We start from the raw sequence: 19,207 nt of genomic DNA, 5'->3' as shown, positions 1-19,207 counted from the left end.
CTTATTTAGCATGTCCAATATGAAATGTCTAGCGTGGAATACTTAATTATATTCTCTAATAATGAGAAAAACTTACTACATTGGAAGATTATCTTAAGATGGAGCATTCGGTTGTGGATTCTCATGCCAAAATTACAAGCTTAAGTATTTCATCTTCTAGCTTCCGAACAATTACATAGACCCCATCGTTCCGCAATGAAGAGAGTTCATGTACGACTGCAGCTATCATGCCGATGGGTGATAGTAGCAAGGCACATAAGTTGATACTTACAGGTAACCTATATATCTGTTAGTAGTTCGTATGCGATGTGCTATTGGTAGACCTGCCGGTGGTGATAAAGCAACACTGTTTGGGGCGTAGAAACGTTCAGAATCACATACAATATTCAATTCGTCGGTCACATCTACACCTATGAACTCAATTCTTTGTAGATGATTGATTTATAACTTTGGTGTTATCCGGTTTATGAAAAAGCTGATGTTGTTGACAAATGATTTACCCCGATGTTAACAAATGCATGAACATGTCTTTTGGAATATATTATCCATGAACTTCACTATTTTTTTTCTGGAATGCTACCTCTTAGATACTATTGGTGTTTCTTATGAGTTTTCCAATGTGTCCTGCCAAGAACAAAGTACACTTCATACTTTCTGGTATTTGTGATGCAAGCTAACTGCAGTATGGGATACGACATCTATATTGTGGTTTAATTGTAGGTTGCTTCAACATTAGTGGTGGAAACATGAAACGATAGAGTGCTCTATGCATAGAACCTTTGTTTGACTTGCTTATTAAAATTCTTAATAATTCTAAAGAAGTCGGAAATTCAATTCGGCTTCCGGGTGCGTACGCTCTCTCTACCAAAAAATCATATTTCAAAATGTCGAAAAATTTGGACAAAAAATTCTACATGCACATCTCCATGATATACGTGCGTTCGTCAAGTTTCACGAAAAACCAATATTTTGTGTGATCTATATAAAAAAATAGAAAGTTTATCTTGTGAAAAGCATTATTTTTACCATTGAATTTTGTCTTTTTTACACACATCACATGATAAATCGATTTTTTATGAAACGAATTTGTGAGCACGTAGCACGTGAACATATACGTGCGAACTTTTAGTTTCAATTTTTAAAAAATTTAAAATATATGTAAGATGCATTTCGAAATATAGGGAGCATATGCACCCATGTTCCAAAACACCGCTCCCGAAAGAAGTGATGCTAAATACTCCACGGGTAGAAGGTAACCCAATTAAGTATGCTTCTGTTGACCCTGGGCTTATTCTACTATTTCCATGTTCAAAGAACTGTGATTGATAAATATCCAATGACTACAGTATATTTTCAGTTTACTCTATCTCAGTTTAGATAATTTATTACTTTTTATTTTACAAAAGGATACTAATTTATCCTCCATGATTTAATGCATCAAGCAGCAGTTCTTATGCATTAAACGCATCTGCATGCATCTTTAATAATAAATTTGTTATAACGTAGAATTGTTTTCAAGCCTAGGTTGTATCATGTTATCCATTTGTGCTCTGATTTTTGTATATCCACATAATAATTGTACCTAATATTCCAATTTTCTATAGAAAACTTAATTTACAAGACGAAGTGTTTGCTAAAATATTCTTACATTTGTAATTTCTCTCTCAAAAAAGTTATGTTGTTGCACATTTTTTCTGTCCTTAGATTTATACTCAGCTATTTTGCTGGCCTAATGAGAACCGTTTCGGTTGGATAAGACTCATATACTTATTTGTGAATATAAGGTAAAATCTCAGTGTAACATTGGTTAAAAGATCTTATGGATACTTTTTCGTGTCCTCAGATTTATCTTGCAATTTTTTGTATAAAACGTTCTTGCATCTACAACTGTTGGTAACTCTACTATGGCTTTATTTTACGTGATTAGGAGACAAACTGGAACTGACTATTCTGTATGAGCGATACTGCTCTTTGGTCCAGCTATAAACTGGTAGGCGATAACATATCGAAGATCCACTTCTCCGATGTTGCTGGGCTAGGTTTTGGCATGATGTGCAATGTTGGCCACGTATTTCTTTGAGCGTTGAACTCGGAAACAAATTATTAGAATTAACATTACTAATTAACCGCATCCATGGGTTTTGTTTATGTTTCTTCTTCTATATGCTACATTTTGCTTCCAACTTTTATTTTTTAATAATTAGAACACAATTTGAAATATATTCTGAAAAATTGTGTTCCTTTTTTTCTGTTTAGGAGTTGTACATTAACCCGAAAATGCCCAAACAACAGGAGCAATTGAAATTGCAACCAGTTTGATAGATAGGCTTAGGTTACTTTATTTATTTCTAATTTGAGTTTATATCAACTGGCATGAGTAGCAATCAATAACTCCATACGTATGTTTATTGGATAATCATTCAATTAATTACCTTGATAGCTTATGGTGTGTGTAGTCTTCTACACAATTTTTGAAATAATATAAAAGATACCAGATATATCATGTGTGCACCTTAAGCATGTGTAGTTGCTTTCCTAAAATGCTATTTTTATGGTAAATAATATCGTTTTTGTTGTCTTCGTTTCATACTCTTAAGTATATTGTTACTTTTCCATGTAGTCCTTTTCCAAAACGATGTTTTCATAGTTTTTGCGTAAACTTGTCATGTGAAGTATTTTTAGCCGTCACCCCCATCCCCGTGTACACATCATAGAAATTCATGTATGTTCCGTAATAAATTTCTATTGTATGCATATTAAGTACTAAATATTTTAGCATATGACATTTGACTAATATACATTATTTAATTTACAAAACCTGCTTTTTAGGTTAGAACAATGTTTTTAAGTCGAGTCAATCCTTACTTCTGAGGTTACTTATGACATTGTATCTTTTTACTCTGCTAAACCATGTTGGTACGCAAAAACAAATCTTAAAATAAATTATTGCATGTTACTTAAAATTTATATAAAAATTAATTAAAAACAATTAAAGTTGATGCCTGCGCATGTGCGCGGGCCACTATGCTAGTTATAGGTAGATGACATATTATTGATTGGGAATGATATAGAACTATTAAGCAGTGTGAAAGGTTATTTGAATAAGTGTTTTTCAATGAAAGACCTTGGTGAAGCAGCGTACATTTTAGGCATCAAGATTTATAGAGATAGATCAAGACGCCTAATAGGGCTTTCACACAGTACATACCTGGACAAGATTCTAAAGAAGTTTAGAATGGATGAAAGTAAGAAAGGGTTCTTACCGATGTTGCCAGGTAAGATCTTGAGTAAGACTCAAGGTCCGGCTACGGCAGAAGAAAGAGAGAGGATGAACAAAACCCCCTATGTCTCGGCAGTAGGCTCTATCATGTATGCCATGCTGTGTACTAGACCGGATATCGCACATGCTGTTAGTTTGACCAGCAGATATCAGAGTGATCCAGGAATGGAACACTGGACAGCGGTCAAGAATATCCTGAAGTACTTGAAAAGGACTAAGGATATGTTTCTTTGTTATGGCGGTGACCAAGAGCTCATTGTAACCAGTTACACCGATGCAAGTTGAAACACTGATCCTGATGACTCTAAGTCTCTGTCTGGGTACGTGTTTATATTGAATGGTGCTGCAGTAAGCTGGTGCAGCTCCAAGCAGTGCACGGTGGCGAAGCCTTCAACAGAATCGGAGTACATAGCGGCTTCGGAGGCTTCATCGGAAGCGGTATGGATGAAGAGGTTCATAGTTGAGCTTGGTGTGGTTCCTAGTGCATTGGACCTACTAGTCATCTATTGTGACAACATGGGTGCCATCTCCAATGCACAAGAACCAAGGTCACACAAGAAGCTGAAGCATATCAAGCTGCGTTTTCATTCGATTCGCGAGTACATAGAAGATGGAGAAGGAAAGATTTGCAAAGTACACACTGATCTGAATGTGGCAGATCCGTTGACTAAAGCTCTCCCTAGGGCAAAGCATGACCAACACCAGAATGCCATGGGTGTTAGGTACCTTACAATGTAATCTAGATAAATGTTTGCATACCATGCTATATTTGTATTAACCAAAACATTGATACATGTGTGTTATGTAAACAACAAGGAGTCCCTAGTAAGCCTCTTGTATAACTAGCTTGTTGATTAATAGATGATCATAGTTTCGTGATCATGAACATTGGATGTTATTAATAACAAGGTTATATCATTGATGAATGATGTAGGACACACCCAATTAAGCGTAGCATAAGATCACGTCATTAAGTTCATTTGCTATAAGCTTTCGATACATAGTTACCTAGTCCTTCGACCATGAGATCATGTAAATCACTTATACCGGAAGGGTACTTTGATTACATCAAACTCCACTGCGTAAATGAGTGGTTATAAAGGTGAGATTAAGTATTCAGAAAGTATGAGTTGAGGCATATGGATCAAGAGTGGGATATTGTCCATCCCGATGACGGATAGATATACTCTGGGCCCTCTCGGTGGAATGTCGTCTGATTAGCTTGCAAGCATATGAATGGTTCATAAAAGATGACATACCATGGTACAAGTAAAGAGTACTTGTCAGAGATGAGGTTGAAGAAGGTATAGAGATACCGATGATCAAACCTCGAACAAGTAAAATATCGCGTGACAAAGGGAATCGGTATCGTATGTAAATGGTTCAATCGATCACTAAGTCATCGTTGAATATGTGGGAGCCATTATGGATCTCCAGATCCCGCTATTGGTTATTGGTCGGAGAGAAGTCTCAACCATGTCTACATAGTTCACGAACCGTAGGGTGACACACTTAAGGTTTGATGTCGTTTAAGTAGATATGGAATATGGAATGGAGTTCGAAGTTTTGTTCGGAGTCTCGGATGGGATCCATGATATCACGAGGAGGTCCGGAATGGTCCGGAGAATAAGATTCATATATAGGAAGTCATTTTCTAAGTTTGAAAATGATCTGGTGCATTTATGGAAGGTTCAAGAAGGTTCTAGAAAAGTCCGGAAGAAATCACCATGGAAGGTTGGACTCCACCTAGCTTGGACGGCCAGCCTAAGGGAGGAGTCCCAGGTGGACTCCACCATAGGGGGCCGGCCACCCCACCAAGAAAAGGGAGGAGTCCCACCCCAAGTAGGATTCGTCCATATGGCAGTTTTGAGTTGGGGTCTTATTCAAAGAATTTGAGGCAAACTCTTGGGGGTTCCGCCTATATAATGAGGGACAAGGGGAGGGGGCCGGCCACTTCAAGCCACCACCTTGGCCGCACCCCATAGAGGCCGGCGCCCCCCTCTCCCCAAACCCTAGCCGCCCTCCTCCTCCACCTCTCCTGCATACGCTTTGGCGAAGCCCTGCCGGAGATCTCCACCACCACCGCCACCATGCGGTCGTGCTGCCGGGATTCCGAGGAGGATCTACTACTTCCGCTGCCCGCTGGAACGGGGAGAAGGACGTCGTCATCAACACCGAACGTGTGACCGAGTACGGAGGTGCTGCCCGACTGTGGCACCGTCAAGATCTTCTACGCGCTTTTGAAAGCGGCAAGTGATCATCTTCTGCAACAACGAGATCTAATCTCGTAGGCTTTGGAAATCTTGAAGGGTTAGTCTCGTGATCTTCTCGTTGCTCCCATCCCGTCAATATCTTTTGAAAGCGGCAAGGGTGGGAAATTTTTTGTTTTCTATGCTACGAATCCCATCAGTACCAACCTACGAACACTACATCATCTATCACGTAGGATCCGGGTTCACCCAACATACTCTGTCAAGCCAGAGCCCATAATAGCATGTGGTTGTACGAAAAGCTAATGAGCAAGGTTGTCTATTATCTCTTTGTTCCTGGGTGGCCGTCCACAAGTGAGATACACCTGGTGGTTCAGAGGTTCGACGACATGACCCTAGGGAACCACTCAACATAACCCATGGCACGCCACCTTCGACCCAGGTGGTTCATTGAATTTAGTTGTTTTTCCATAACCAGTACTAAAACATTTCATAGCATAGCTAAGCATCAACTAAATTTAATGGCGACAAAACATAGACAGGTGGAAGTAGCTAACTACTGGAATTAGAAAAGCTGGGACTTATACGGTGCATAAATAAAAATTGGGACATTTGTGAAGGTGTGTCACTTGCCTTTTGGTGGTCGAAGAGTGTTCTCATTTCTTTCAACAAAACACGTCACTCTCGATATGAACTATAAGATAAAAGATAGCAGAATATAAACACACATTCCAACAACAATAAAATCAAGCAAGGTAAACAACAAATTGGTATTCATTTTTATTTTAGTCCTTGGATAAGGAAGATATGACATGAGGCGTGACTTGCAAGATATGGCTTTGGGAGATTGAATTGGAATGGATAAAGTCAAATACTTATATGGCTCATCTAAGATATATGAGAAAGAATTGATAGGCTACAAAAGCATGGAGGATAGGTATGATCTTGGAACATAAAAAGAATGTAGGAATAGTTTTGGTATATGTGTATGGTTATAAGGATCATTTTGGAAAAAGAAACTATGTTAAAATTATTTATAGGATTAAACCTATGATGAAAATACTCAAATTGAAGTATTTTGAAATAGTTCAAAAGTTAAATTCTATCATTCCAATATGTTATTCATATTTTTGTGAGTTTAAAGGTATAACTTTTGCACAATTTGGGTAGACTGATCAATAGATATTAATTTTACAAGATTAAATATTTTGCGGTTAAATTTTGATGATGTCCCAAAAGTCATCAGAGAAAGTTGATAGGATGGAAAAAACTTTCTACACGAAAGTTGTCGAGAATTTAATTATGAATCCAACGCAAAAGAAATCATCTAAAACGGGGTTGTAGATATGAAAATATGGAATTTTAAAGTTTTGAGTCAGCTAGTACAAACTATACACAATCTGATTGGATCGGTTGATGTGCGCGTGTAAAGAACAATTGGGGCGTGACTGATTTAAAGTGGACCTTCCGATTCAGATGTAATGGACTACATCGCGACTGATTTTTAGCAGTAAGGTTCTAATATGGGACATGGAAAGTAAACCGGATGACAACGGAGACGAGGATCGTACCATCATCAGGCAGTAGCAAACAAGAACTTCGTCAACGGAGAAAGATGATGGACGCTGACTAGGACGTGGTTGATGGAGGTGTTCCGGCGTTCGTCAATGCTCTTCGATGCGTGGATGATGTCGGCGTGTGGCCTGCACACGCGTAGTTGGTCGCTGGAAAACATAGGTTGTGCGACGGCGGTAGCTCCGGAGGAGGTCGTTCTTTTAGTCATCTCGGAGGTCTCTGGGCTCAAGAAATATACAAACAATGTGCGGCCCTCCATGCTGGAGACGATGGAGTGCACGACTAGGTCGCCCTCGGCCTTGGACGGCTGCAGCCATGTCGGCGGCGGGCTGAACGACCAACCTACACAACGTGATGCATAATCATGTCCTGGACGTAGGCAAACAGGTTGGAAACTATACGGTCGAAAGGAATCACTAGTGGAAAACTGTGTCTTTAGGACCGGTTGGTAAGGGACTTATATACCGGTTGCCCAACCGGTGCTAAGTATTCGGTGCTAAAGGGGCACTACGTGGCGGCTGCCGAGCGCCTGAGCGAGAAAACATTTAGCATCGGTTCGTAGTACGAATCGGTGCAAAAGGGTCTGCCGCGGCAAGAAAACGCTGCCGCGGCAGAATCCCGCTACCGGTACCTTTTTTATATCCAATTTTTTATGAATTATTTTTCTTTTTTCGGAATTTCTAATATTTTAGTTATTTCAGAAGTTTAGTCTATGACTACAATCACTGGTAGAAAAAGAGGCTTCCGTCCAGCCCCTTTAGTCGCGAAAATATAAGAACCGCGACTAATGGAGTCTTTAGTCGCGGTTCGGGAGGCGAACCGCGACCAAAGGCCTGGGCCCAGGGCGCTCGGTGGCCAGCTGGTGGACGGGAGGAGCTTTAGTCGCGGTTGGCCTGGCCAACCGCGACTAAAGGTGCCCGAAGGCCTTTAGTCGCGGTTGGCTAGACCAACCGCGACTAAAGCCCCACCCCTATATATACCGTTCAGCCCACAGCACTTAGCCATTTGGTGCTATTTCTCTTCACAAACTTCACAAGGGGGTGTAGGTTTACTTTTGGCTCCTCTTATGCACACAAAGTGTTTGATGAAATGCCCCAAGAGCATGAAACAAACATGATATGAAGTGTCGGAGCCACACTTGAGCTTCCTCATTTATTTTTTCCTCCTCGATCGCGGTTAGCAACTTGAACCTTTCATATATAGGTGTCATTGATAAAATATGCATGTGTGTAGTTCATTGTTTAATTTCTATTGTTTGTAGATAGTTAGTTTAACAAATGCATGATGGTTAATTATATATTTTATATTATAATAATGCAGATGAATCGGCAATGGATGTACGGTAACCGACTCTCCGGCGAGTTCACTACGGGTTTGAAAGATTTCCTCATAGTGGCTAATGCGAACAAGCAGAAGGGTTTTGTTATCTGTCCATGTGTTGACTGTAAGAATCAGAAGGGTTACTCTTCCTCAAGAGAAGTTCACCTGCACCTGCTTCGGCACGGTTTCATGCCAAGCTATAATTGTTGGACCAAGCATGGAGAAAGAGGGGTTATAATGGAAGAAGATGAAGAAAGGGATGATTTTATCGATGAAAACTATCTTGATCATTTCGGTGATACTTTCATGGAGGATGCTGAAGGTGAAGGGGAAGGTGAAAGGGAAGGTGAAGGGGAAGGTGAAGAAGAGGCACGTGATGAGCCCGCTGATGATCTTGGTCGGACCATTGCTGATGCACGGAGAAGCTGCGAAACTAAAAAGGAGAGGGAGAATTTGGATCGCATGTTAGAGGATCACAAAAAGTCGCTGTACCCAGGATGCGATAATGGTCTGAAAAAGCTGGGCTGCACACTGGATTTGCTGAAATGGAAGGCACAGGCAGGTGTAGCTGACTCGGCATTTGAAGACTTGCTGAAAATGTTGAAGAATATGTTTCCAAAGAATAACGAGTTGCCCGCCAGTACGTACGAAGCAAAGAAGGTTGTCTGCCCTCTAGGTTTAGAGGTTCTGAAGATACATGCATGCATCAACGACTGCATCCTCTACCGCGGTGAATACGAGAATTTGAATGAATGCCCGGTATGCACTGCATTGCGTTATAAGATCAGAGGCGATGACCCTGGTGACGATGTTGAGGGCCAGAAACCCAGGAAGAGGGTTCCCGCCAAGGTGATGTGGTATGCTCCTATAATACCACGGTTGAAACGTCTGTTCAGGAACAAAGAGCATGCCAAGTTGTTGCGATGGCACAAAGAGGACCGTAAGTCGGACGGGCAGTTGAGACACCCCACAGATGGAACGCAATGGAGAAAGATCGACAGAGAGTTCAAAGATTTTGCAGCTGACGCAAGGAACATAAGATTTGGTCTAAGTACAGATGGCATGAATCCTTTTGGCGAGCAGAGCTCCAGCCATAGCACCTGGCCCGTGACTCTATGCATCTACAACCTTCCTCCTTGGTTGTGCATGAAGCGGAAGTTCATTATGATGCCAATGCTCATCCAAGGTCCGAAGCAACCCGGCAACGACATCGATGTGTAACTAAGGCCATTAGTTGATGAACTTTTACAGTTGTGGGGCAGACCTGGTGTCCGTGAGTGGGATGAGCACAAAGAAGAGGAATTTGACCTACGAGCGTTGCTTTTCGTAACCATCAACGACTGGCCTGCTCTTAGTAACCTTTCGGGACTGTCAAATAAGGGATACAATGCATGCATGCACTGCTTACATGAGACTGAAAGTGTACATTTGCCAAATTGTAAGAAGAACGTGTACCTTGGGCATCGTCGATTTCTTCCGAAAATTCATCCAGTAAGAAAGAAAGGCAAGCATTACAACGGCAAGGCAGATCACCGGCCGAAGCCTGCGGAACGCACTGGTGCTGAGGTATTTGATATGGTCAAGGATTTGAAAGTCATCTTTGGAAAGGGTCCTGGCGGACAATCAGTTCCGAAGGGAGCTGACGGGCACGTACCCATGTGGAAGAAGAAATCTATATTCTGGGAGCTAGAATATTGAAAGTCCTAGATGTCCGCTCTACAATCGACGTGATGCATGTTACGAAGAATATTTGCATGAACCTCCTAAGCTTCTTGGGCGTGTATGGGAAGACAAATGATACAAAGGAAGCACGGCAGGAACAGCAACGTTTGAAAGACCCTGATGACCGGCATCCGGAATGGTTTGAAGGTCGTGCCAGCTACGCTCTGACCAAAGAAGAGAAGGTCATCTTTTTTGACTGCCTGAGCAGTACGAAGGTCCCGTCTGGATTCTCGTCCAATATAAAGGGAATAATAAACATGGCGGAGAAAAAGTTCCAAAACCTGAAGTCTCACGACTGCCACGTGATTATGACGCAATTGCTTCCGATTGCTTTGAGGGGGCTCCTGCCGGAAAATGTTCGAGTAGCCATTGTGAAGCTATGTGCATTCCTTAATGCAATCTCTCAGAAGGTAATCAATCCAGAAGTTCTACCACGGTTACAGAACGATGTGGTCCATTGTCTTGTCAGTTTCGAGTTGGTGTTCCCGCCATCCTTCTTCAATATTATGACACACCTCCTGGTTCACCTAGTCGAAGAGATTTCCATTCTCAGTCCTGTATTTCTACACAATATGTTCCCCTTCGAGAGGTTCATGGGAGTATTAAAGAAATATGTTCGTAACCGTGCTAGGCCAGAAGGAAGCATCGCCAAGGGCTATGGAAATGAGGAGGTAATTGAGTTTTGTGTTGACTTTGTTCCTGACCTTAAGCCGATTGGTCTTCCTCGATCGCGGCACGAGGGGAGACTAAGTGGAAAAGGCACGATCGGAAGGAAATCAACGATATGTATGGACGGCCATTCTCTGACTGAAGCACACCACACAGTTCTGACCAATTCCAGCTTGGTGGCTCCGTACTTTGAGAAACACAAGAATATTTTACGCCCGGATAACCCGGGGAAGCCTGAATCCTGGATTAGGAAGGCCCACATGGAGACTTTCGGCAGTTGGTTGAGAAAACATTTAATGAATGACAATAATGTTGTAGATCAGATGTACATGTTGGCCAAGACACCATCTTCGACTATAACGACTTTCCAAGGGTACGAGATAAATGGGAATACATTTTACACGATCGCCCAAGATAAAAAGAGCACCAACCAAAACAGTGGTGTCCGCTTTGATGCAGCAACCGAGAATGGGCAAAAGGTCACATATTATGGTTACAAAGAAGAGATATGGGAACTTGACTATGGACCCTCCTTTAAGGTCCCTTTGTTCCGGTGCAAATGGTTCAAGCTAACAGGAGGTGGGGTAAAGGTGGATGATGACCCACAAGTATAGGGGATCGCAGCAGTCTTCGCGGGTAGTAAAACCCAATTTATTGATTCGACACAAGGGGAGATAAAGAATACTTGAAAGCCTTAACAGCGGAGTTGTCAATTCAGCTGCACCTGGAAACAGACTTGCTCGCAAGAGTTTATCAGTAGTAACAGTTTTATAGCAGTAGCAGTAGTGAAATAACAGCAGCGGAGTAACAAAGACAGCACCAGTGATTATAGTAAACAGCAGGATTAAAATACTGTAGGCACGGGGACGGATAACGGGCGTTGCATGGATGAGAGAAACTCATGTAACAATCAAGCAGGGCATTTGCAGATAATAATAAAACGGTGTCTAAGTACAAAGCAATCAATTTTAATTTTAAGAAAATAAAAAATATATAAAATACTAAATTTCTAGCAAAAAACTAAATCTTCCTGCTTTCATATTTTCATTTGGAATTTTGAGAAACTAAAAATTGGCTAACCGGGTAAACCCTGGTGAATTCGGATGTAACTTTTTTCCACGATCAATTTGATATATTATACGCTTTTTTCTGACGTCATATGCAAAAGTTATTGCCATTTTACCTTTTTGTAAAAAAATTATGCAAAAAAAATCGAAATTCAAATTTATTAAATTTCCCTAATAGTAGTTTCTGTAACATATAAGAATCTCCAAAGGTTTTATTTTTTTTATTTTCTATTATTTTCTTTTATATTTTACAGAGTTTAAAAAGGCGATCCACGAGGGGGGGGGGGGTGGAGGTGCGTGGGGAGCAGAAAAACCTTTAGAACTTTGTCTGCTCTATTTTGTACCATGTCCATCCTCTTTTTCATCCGCACCACCGTTTCCCATCACCAATAGCCGAGCACGAGTGCCCGCAAAAAAATATCGTCCTAACTTCACCATGAATGTCGCCGCGTGACGCAAAAAAGGAGGGATGCAACACGAGGACTTCCCAGGAGGTCACCCATCCTAGTACTACTCTCGCCCAAGCACGCTTAACTTCGGAGTTCTGATGGGATCCGGTGCTTTAGTGCTGGTATGATCGCATCCGACATGTTATGCACTCATTTTCCCTTATGCTTGCTCCTCCCGCTCTTTTGTCTGCTCTATTTTGTACCATGTCCATCCTCTTTTTCATCCGCACCACCGTTTCCCATCACCAATAGCCGAGCACGAGTGCCCGCAAAAAAATATCGTCCTAACTTCATCATGAATGTCGCCGCGTGACGCAAAAAAGGAGGGATGCAACACGAGGACTTCCCAGGAGGTCACCCATCCTAGTACTACTCTCGCCCAAGCACGCTTAACTTCGGAGTTCTGATGGGATCCGGTGCTTTAGTCATGGTATGATCGCATCCGACATGTTATGCACTCATTTTCCCTTATGCTTGCTCCTCCCGCTCTTTGTCTGCTCTCTATTTTGTACCATGTCCATCCTCTTTTTCATCCGCACCACCGTTTCCCATCACCAATAGCCGAGCACGAGTGCCCGCAAAAAAATATCGTCCTAACTTCACCATGAATGTCGCCGCGTGACGCAAAAAGGAGGGATGCAACACGAGGACTTCCCAGGAGGTCACCCATCCTAGTACTACTCTCGCCCAAGCACGCTTAACTTCGGAGTTCTGATGGGATCCGGTGCTTTAGTGCTGGTATGATCGCATCCGACATGTTATGCACTCATTTTCCCTTATGCTTGCTCCTCCCGCTCTTTGTCTGCTCTATTTTGTACCATGTCCATCCTCTTTTTCATCCGCACCACCGTTTCCCATCACCAATAGCCGAGCACGAGTGCCCGCAAAAAAATATCGTCCTAACTTCACCATGAATGTCGCCGCGTGACGCAAAAAAGGAGGGATGCAACACGAGGACTTCCCAGGAGGTCACCCATCCTAGTACTACTCTCGCCCAAGCACGCTTAACTTCGGAGTTCAGATCGGATACCGTGCTTTAGTGCTGGTATGATCGCATCCGACATGTTATGCACTCATTTTCCCTTATGCTTGCTCCTCCCGCTCTTTGTCTGCTCTATTTTGTACCATGTCCATCCTCTTTTTCATCCGCACCACCGTTTCCCATCACCAATAGCCAAGCACGAGTGCCCGCAAAAAAATATCGTCCTAACTTCACCATGAATGTCGCCGCGTGACGCAAAAAAGGAGGGATGCAACACGAGGACTTCCCAGGAGGTCACCCATCCTAGTACTACTCTCGCCCAAGCACGCTTAACTTCGGAGTTCTGATGGGATCCGGTGCTTTAGTGCTGGTATGATCGCATCCGACATGTTATGCACTCATTTTCCCTTATGCTTGCTCCTCCCGCTCTTTGTCCGCTCTATTTTGTACCATGTCCATCCTCTTTTTCATCCGCACCACCGTTTCCCATCACCAATAGCCGAGCACGAGTGCCCGCAAAAAAATATCGTCCTAACTTCACCATGAATGTCGCCGCGTGACGCAAAAAAGGAGGATGCAACACGAGGACTTCCCAAGAGGTCACCCATCCTAGTACTACTCTCGCCCAAGCACGCTTAACTTCGGAGTTCTGATGGGATCCGGTGCTTTAGTGCTGGTATGATCGCATCCGACATGTTATGCACTCATTTTCCCTTATGCTTGCTCCTCCCGCTCTTTGTCTGCTCTATTTTGTACCATGTCCATCCTCTTTTTCATCCGCACCACCGTTTCCCATCACCAATAGCCGATCACCACTGCCAGCTTTAAAAATTTCGTCCTAACTTCACCATGAATGTCGCCGCGTGACGCAAAAAAGGAGGGATGCAACACGAGGACTTCCCAGAGGTCACCCATCCTAGTACTACTCTCGCCCAAGCACGCTTAACTTCGGAGTTCGATGGGATCCGGTGCTTTAGTGCTGGTATGATCGCATCCGACATGTTATGCACTCATTTTCCCTTATGCTTGCTCCTCCCGCTCTTTATCCGCTTCTATTTTGTACCATGTACATCCTCTTTTTCATCCGCACCACCGTTTCCCATCACCAATAGCCGAGCACGAGTGCCCGCAAAAATATATCGTCCTAACTTCACCATGAATGTCGCCGCGTGACGCAAAAAAGGATGGATGCAACACGAGGACTTCCCAGGAGGTCACCCCTCCTAGTACTACTCTCGCCCAAGCACGCTTAACTTCGTTGTTACGTTGGGAGGCGGTGCTTTAGTGCTGGTATGATCGCATCCGACATGTTATGCACTCATTTTCCCTTATGCTTGCTCCTCCCGCTCTTTGTCCGCTCTAGTTTGTACCATGTCCATCCTCTATGACCTCCTCACCAACTTTTCCCATCACCAATAGCAGAGCACGAGTGCCCTCATAATATTTTGTTACTTGATTCAACATGATTGTCGCCGCGTGACGCAAAAAAGGAGGGATGCAACACGAGGACTTCCCGGAGGTCACCCATCCTAGTACTACTCTCGCCCAAGCACGCTTAACTTCGGAGTTCGATGGGATCCGGTGCTTTAGTGCTGGTATGATCGCATCCGACATGTTATGCACTCATTTTCCCTTATGCTTGCTCCTCCCGCTCTTTGTACGCTCTAGTTTGTACCATGTCCATCCTCTTTTTCATCCGCACCACCGTTTCCCATCACCAATAGCCGAGCACGAGTGCCCGCAAAAAAATATCGTCCTAACTTCACCATGAATGTCGCCGCGTGACGCAAAAAGGAGGGATGCAACACGATGACTTCCCAGAGGTCACCCATCCTAGTACTACTCTCGCCCAAGCACGCTTAACTTCGGAGTTCGATGGGATCCGGTGCTTTAGTGCTGGTATGATCGCATCCGACATGTTATGCACTCATTTTCCCTTATTCTTTCTCCTCCCGCTCGTTGTCTCCTCTATTTTGTACCATGTCCATCCTCTTTTTCATACGCACCACCGCTTCCCATCACCAATAACCGAGCACGAGTGCCCGCAAAAAATATCGTCCTAACTTCACCATGAATGTCGCCGCGTGACGCAAAAAGGAGGGATGCAACACGAGGACTTCCAGGAGGTCACCCATCCTAGTACTACTCTCGCCCAAGCACGCTTAACTTCGGAGTTCGATGGGATCCGGTGCTTTAGTGCTTTTATGATCGCATCCGACATGTTATGCACTCATTTTCCCTTATGCTTGCTCCTCCCGCTCTTTGTCTGCTCTATTTTGTACCATGTCCATCCTCTTTTTCATCCGCACCACCGTTTCCCATCACCAATAGCCGAGCACGAGTGCCCGCAAAAATATCGTCCTAACTTCCCCATGAATGTCGCCGCGTGACGCAAAAAGGAGGGATGCAACACGAGGACTTCCCAGGAGGTCACCCATCCTAGTACTACTCTCGCCCAAGCACGCTTAACTTCGGAGTTCTGATGGGATCCGGTGCTTTAGTGCTTTTATGATCGCATCCGACATGTTATGCACTCATTTTCCCTTATGCTTGCTCCTCCCGCTCTTTGTCTGCTCTATTTTGTACCATGTCCATCCTCTTTTTCATCCGCACCACCGTTTCCCATCACCAATAGCCGAGCACGAGTGCCCGCAAAAAAATATCGTCCTAACTTCACCATGAATGTCGCCGCGTGACGCAAAAAAGGAGGGATGCAACACGAGGACTTCCCAGGAGGTCACCCATCCTAGTACTACTCTCGCCCAAGCACGCTTAACTTCGGAGTTCGATGGGATCCGGTGCTTTAGTGCTTTGGTATGATCGCATCCGACATGTTATGCACTCATTTTCCCTTATGCTTGCTCCTCCCGCTCTTTGTCTGCTCTATTTTGTACCATGTCCATCCTCTTTTTCATCCGCACCACCGTTTCCCATCACCAATAGCCGAGCACGAGTGCCCGCAAAAAAATATCGTCCTAACTTCACCATGAATGTCGCCGCGTGGCGCAAAAAAGGAGGGATGCAACACGAGGACTTCCCAGGAGGTCACCCATCCTAGTACTACTCTCGCCCAAGCACGCTTAACTTCGGAGTTCTGATGGGATCCGGTGCTTTAGTGCTGGTATGATCGCATCCGACATGTTATGCACTCATTTTCCCTTATGCTTGCTCCTCCCGCTCTTTGTCTGCTCTATTTTGTACCATGTCCATCCTCTTTTTCATCCGCACCACCGTTTCCCATCACCAATAGCCGAGCACGAGTGCCCGCAAAAAATATCGTCCTAACTTCACCATGAATGTCGCGCGTGACGCAAAAAAGGAGGGATGCAACACGAGGACTTCCAGGAGGTCACCCATCCTATTACTCCTCGCGCCCACGCACGCTTAACCTCGGAGTTCGGATGTGATACGGCGCTATCGTGGCTGTATGTTCGCATCCGACATGTTATGCACTCATTTTCCCTTATGCTTGCTCCTCCCGCTCTTTGTCCGCTTCTATTTTGTACCATGTCCATCCTCTTTTTCATCCGCACCACCGTTTCCCATCACCAATAGCCGAGCACGAGTGCCCGCAAAAAAATATCGTCCTAACTTCACCATGAATGTCGCCGCGTGACGCAAAAAAGGAGGGATGCAACACGAGGACTTCCAGGAGGTCACCCATCCTAGTACTACTCTCGCCCAAGCACGCTTAACTTCGGAGTTCTGATGGGATCCGGTGCTTTAGTGCTGGTATGATCGCATCCGACATGTTATGCACTCATTTTCCCTTATGCTTGCTCCTCCCGCTCTTTGTCTGCTCTATTTTGTACCATGTCCATCCTCTTTTTCATCCGCACCACCGTTTCCCATCACCAATAGCCGAGCACGAGTGCCCGCAAAAAAATATCGTCCTAACTTCACCATGAATGTCGCCGCGTGACGCAAAAAAGGAGGGATGCAACACGAGGACTTCCCAGGAGGTCACCCATCCTAGTACTACTCTCGCCCAAGCACGCTTAACTTCGGAGTTGTGATGGGATCCGGTGCTCTAGTTCTGGTATGATCGCATCCGACATGTTATGCACTCATTTTCCCTTATGCTTGCTCCTCCCGCTCTTTGTCTGCTCTATTTTGTACCATGTCCATCCTCTTTTTCATCCGCACCACCGTTTCCCATCACCAATAGCCGAGCACGAGTGCCCGCAAAAAAATATCGTCCTAACTTCACCATGAATGTCGCCGCGTGACGCAAAAAGGAGGGATGCAACACGAGGACTTCCCAGGAGGTCACCCATCCTAGTACTACTCTCGCCCAAGCACGCAACTTCGGAGTTACGATGGGATCCGGTCCTTTAGTTCTGGTATGATCGCAGCCGACATGTTATGCACTCATTTTCCCTTATGCTTGCTCCTCCCGCTCTTTGTCTGGTCTATTTTGTACCATGTCCATCCTCTTTTTCATCCGCACCACCGTTTCCCATCACCAATAGCCGAGCACGAGTGCCCGCAAAAAAATATCGTCCTAACTTCACCATGAATGTCGCCGCGTGACGCAAAAAAGGAGGGATGCAACACGAGGACTTCCCAGAGGTCACCCATCCTAGTACTACTCTCGCCCAAGCACGCTTAACTTCGGAGTTCGATGGGATCCGGTGCTTTAGTGCTTTGGTATGATCGCATCCGACATGTTATGCACTCATTTTCCCTTATGCTTGCTCCTCCCGCTCTTTGTCCGCTTCTATTTTGTACCATGTCCATCCTCTTTTCATCCGCACCACCGTTTCCCATCACCAATAGCCGAGCACGAGGGCCCGCAAAAAATATCGTCCTAACTTCACCATGAATGTCGCCGCGTGACGCAAAAAAGGAGGGATGCAACACGAGGACTTCCCAGGAGGTCACCCATCCTAGTACTACTCTCGCCCAAGCACGCTTAACTTCGGAGTTATGATGTGATACGTTGGTTTATTGGTTGTATGATCGCATCCGACATGTTATGCACTCATTTTCCCTTATGCTTGCTCCTCCCGCTCTTTGTCTGCTCTATTTTGTACCATGTCCATCCTCTTTTTCATCCGCACCACCGTTTCCCATCACCAATAGCCGAGCACGAGTGACCAAAAAAATATCGTCCTAACTTCACCATGAATGTCGCCGCGTGACGCAAAAAAGGAGGGATGCAACACGAGGACTTCCCAGGAGGTCACCCATCCTAGTACTACTCTCGCCCAAGCACGCTTAACTTCGGAGTTCGATGGGATCCGGTGCTTTAGTGCTTTGGTATGATCGCATCCGACATGTTATGCACTCATTTTCCCTTATGCTTGCTCCTCCCGCTCTTTGTGCTTGCTCTATTTTGTACCATGTCCATCCTCTTTTTCATCCGCACCACCGTTTCCCATCACCAATAGCCGAGCACGAGTGCCCGCAAAAAAATATATCGTCCTAACTTCACCATGAATGTCGCCGCGTGACGCAAAAAAGGAGGGATGCAACACGAGGACTTCCCAGGAGGTCACCCATCCTAGTACTACTCTCGCCCAAGCACGCTTAACTTCGGAGTTCTGATGGGATCCGGTGAGTGAGTGCGGGGATGATCGCATCCGACATGTTATGCACTCATTTTCCCTTATGCTTGCTCCTCCCGCTCTTTGTCTCGCTCTATTTTGTACCATGTCCATCCTCTTTTTCATCCGCACCACCGTTTCCCATCACCAATAGCCGAGCACGAGTGCCCGCAAAAAAATATCGTCCTAACTTCACCATGAATGTCGCCGCGTGACGCAAAAAAGGAGGGATGCAACACGAGGACTTCACAGGAGGTCACCCATCCTAGTACTACTCTCGCCCAAGCACGCTTAACTTCGGAGTTCTGATGGGATCCGGTGCTTTAGTGCTGGTATGATCGCATCCGACATGTTATGCACTCATTTTCCCTTATGCTTGCTCCT

At 44.5% G+C, this 19,207-nt stretch overlaps 20 non-coding genes and 3 pseudogenes across 20 annotated transcripts; all 23 read right to left on the bottom strand.

Moving 5' to 3' along the window:
- Positions 1-12,309: 12,309 nt before the first annotated feature.
- On the bottom strand, positions 12,310-12,428 carry LOC127337507 (5S ribosomal RNA). Its single transcript, XR_007873907.1, has one exon. It is a non-coding gene; the product is annotated as a 5S ribosomal RNA (ribosomal RNA).
- A 189-nt stretch (positions 12,429-12,617) lies between these two features.
- On the bottom strand, positions 12,618-12,736 carry LOC127337479 (5S ribosomal RNA). The gene has a single exon (XR_007873882.2). It is a non-coding gene; the product is annotated as a 5S ribosomal RNA (ribosomal RNA).
- Positions 12,737-12,925: 189 nt separating this feature from the next.
- On the bottom strand, positions 12,926-13,044 carry LOC127337480 (5S ribosomal RNA). The gene has a single exon (XR_007873883.2). It is a non-coding gene; the product is annotated as a 5S ribosomal RNA (ribosomal RNA).
- Positions 13,045-13,232: 188 nt separating this feature from the next.
- LOC127337382 (5S ribosomal RNA) lies at positions 13,233-13,351 on the bottom strand. Its single transcript, XR_007873788.2, has one exon. It is a non-coding gene; the product is annotated as a 5S ribosomal RNA (ribosomal RNA).
- A 188-nt stretch (positions 13,352-13,539) lies between these two features.
- LOC127337520 (5S ribosomal RNA) lies at positions 13,540-13,658 on the bottom strand. Its single transcript, XR_007873918.1, has one exon. It is a non-coding gene; the product is annotated as a 5S ribosomal RNA (ribosomal RNA).
- A 187-nt stretch (positions 13,659-13,845) lies between these two features.
- Positions 13,846-13,964, bottom strand: LOC127337569 (5S ribosomal RNA). Its single transcript, XR_007873964.2, has one exon. It is a non-coding gene; the product is annotated as a 5S ribosomal RNA (ribosomal RNA).
- Positions 13,965-14,153: 189 nt separating this feature from the next.
- Positions 14,154-14,270, bottom strand: LOC127337416 (5S ribosomal RNA). Its single transcript, XR_007873821.2, has one exon. It is a non-coding gene; the product is annotated as a 5S ribosomal RNA (ribosomal RNA).
- A 189-nt stretch (positions 14,271-14,459) lies between these two features.
- LOC127337486 (5S ribosomal RNA) lies at positions 14,460-14,578 on the bottom strand. Its single transcript, XR_007873888.2, has one exon. It is a non-coding gene; the product is annotated as a 5S ribosomal RNA (ribosomal RNA).
- Positions 14,579-14,766: 188 nt separating this feature from the next.
- On the bottom strand, positions 14,767-14,883 carry LOC127337487 (5S ribosomal RNA). The gene has a single exon (XR_007873889.2). It is a non-coding gene; the product is annotated as a 5S ribosomal RNA (ribosomal RNA).
- Positions 14,884-15,070: 187 nt separating this feature from the next.
- LOC127337496 (5S ribosomal RNA) lies at positions 15,071-15,187 on the bottom strand. Its single transcript, XR_007873897.2, has one exon. It is a non-coding gene; the product is annotated as a 5S ribosomal RNA (ribosomal RNA).
- Positions 15,188-15,373: 186 nt separating this feature from the next.
- On the bottom strand, positions 15,374-15,490 carry LOC127337513 (5S ribosomal RNA). Its single transcript, XR_007873912.2, has one exon. It is a non-coding gene; the product is annotated as a 5S ribosomal RNA (ribosomal RNA).
- A 185-nt stretch (positions 15,491-15,675) lies between these two features.
- LOC127337488 (5S ribosomal RNA) lies at positions 15,676-15,794 on the bottom strand. Its single transcript, XR_007873890.2, has one exon. It is a non-coding gene; the product is annotated as a 5S ribosomal RNA (ribosomal RNA).
- A 188-nt stretch (positions 15,795-15,982) lies between these two features.
- Positions 15,983-16,102, bottom strand: LOC127337449 (5S ribosomal RNA). The gene has a single exon (XR_007873853.2). It is a non-coding gene; the product is annotated as a 5S ribosomal RNA (ribosomal RNA).
- Positions 16,103-16,290: 188 nt separating this feature from the next.
- Positions 16,291-16,409, bottom strand: LOC127337572 (5S ribosomal RNA). Its single transcript, XR_007873967.2, has one exon. It is a non-coding gene; the product is annotated as a 5S ribosomal RNA (ribosomal RNA).
- A 186-nt stretch (positions 16,410-16,595) lies between these two features.
- Positions 16,596-16,713, bottom strand: LOC127337460 (5S ribosomal RNA; annotated as a pseudogene).
- Positions 16,714-16,902: 189 nt separating this feature from the next.
- Positions 16,903-17,020, bottom strand: LOC127337478 (5S ribosomal RNA). Its single transcript, XR_007873881.2, has one exon. It is a non-coding gene; the product is annotated as a 5S ribosomal RNA (ribosomal RNA).
- A 188-nt stretch (positions 17,021-17,208) lies between these two features.
- LOC127337434 (5S ribosomal RNA) lies at positions 17,209-17,327 on the bottom strand. The gene has a single exon (XR_007873838.2). It is a non-coding gene; the product is annotated as a 5S ribosomal RNA (ribosomal RNA).
- Positions 17,328-17,514: 187 nt separating this feature from the next.
- Positions 17,515-17,631, bottom strand: LOC127337476 (5S ribosomal RNA; annotated as a pseudogene).
- Positions 17,632-17,819: 188 nt separating this feature from the next.
- LOC127337444 (5S ribosomal RNA) lies at positions 17,820-17,938 on the bottom strand. The gene has a single exon (XR_007873848.2). It is a non-coding gene; the product is annotated as a 5S ribosomal RNA (ribosomal RNA).
- Positions 17,939-18,125: 187 nt separating this feature from the next.
- Positions 18,126-18,244, bottom strand: LOC127337417 (5S ribosomal RNA; annotated as a pseudogene).
- A 186-nt stretch (positions 18,245-18,430) lies between these two features.
- Positions 18,431-18,550, bottom strand: LOC127337536 (5S ribosomal RNA). Its single transcript, XR_007873933.2, has one exon. It is a non-coding gene; the product is annotated as a 5S ribosomal RNA (ribosomal RNA).
- A 192-nt stretch (positions 18,551-18,742) lies between these two features.
- On the bottom strand, positions 18,743-18,861 carry LOC127337482 (5S ribosomal RNA). The gene has a single exon (XR_007873884.2). It is a non-coding gene; the product is annotated as a 5S ribosomal RNA (ribosomal RNA).
- A 189-nt stretch (positions 18,862-19,050) lies between these two features.
- LOC127337436 (5S ribosomal RNA) lies at positions 19,051-19,169 on the bottom strand. The gene has a single exon (XR_007873840.2). It is a non-coding gene; the product is annotated as a 5S ribosomal RNA (ribosomal RNA).
- Between the last annotated feature and the right edge of the window lie 38 nt (positions 19,170-19,207).

The sequence above is a fragment of the Lolium perenne genome, chromosome 2 (genome assembly GCF_019359855.2).
Source record: "Lolium perenne isolate Kyuss_39 chromosome 2, Kyuss_2.0, whole genome shotgun sequence".
Lineage (NCBI taxonomy): Eukaryota > Viridiplantae > Streptophyta > Magnoliopsida > Poales > Poaceae > Lolium > Lolium perenne.
Note: the sequence above shows the minus strand (reverse complement) of the source record. Positions and strands in the feature narration are given on the sequence as shown.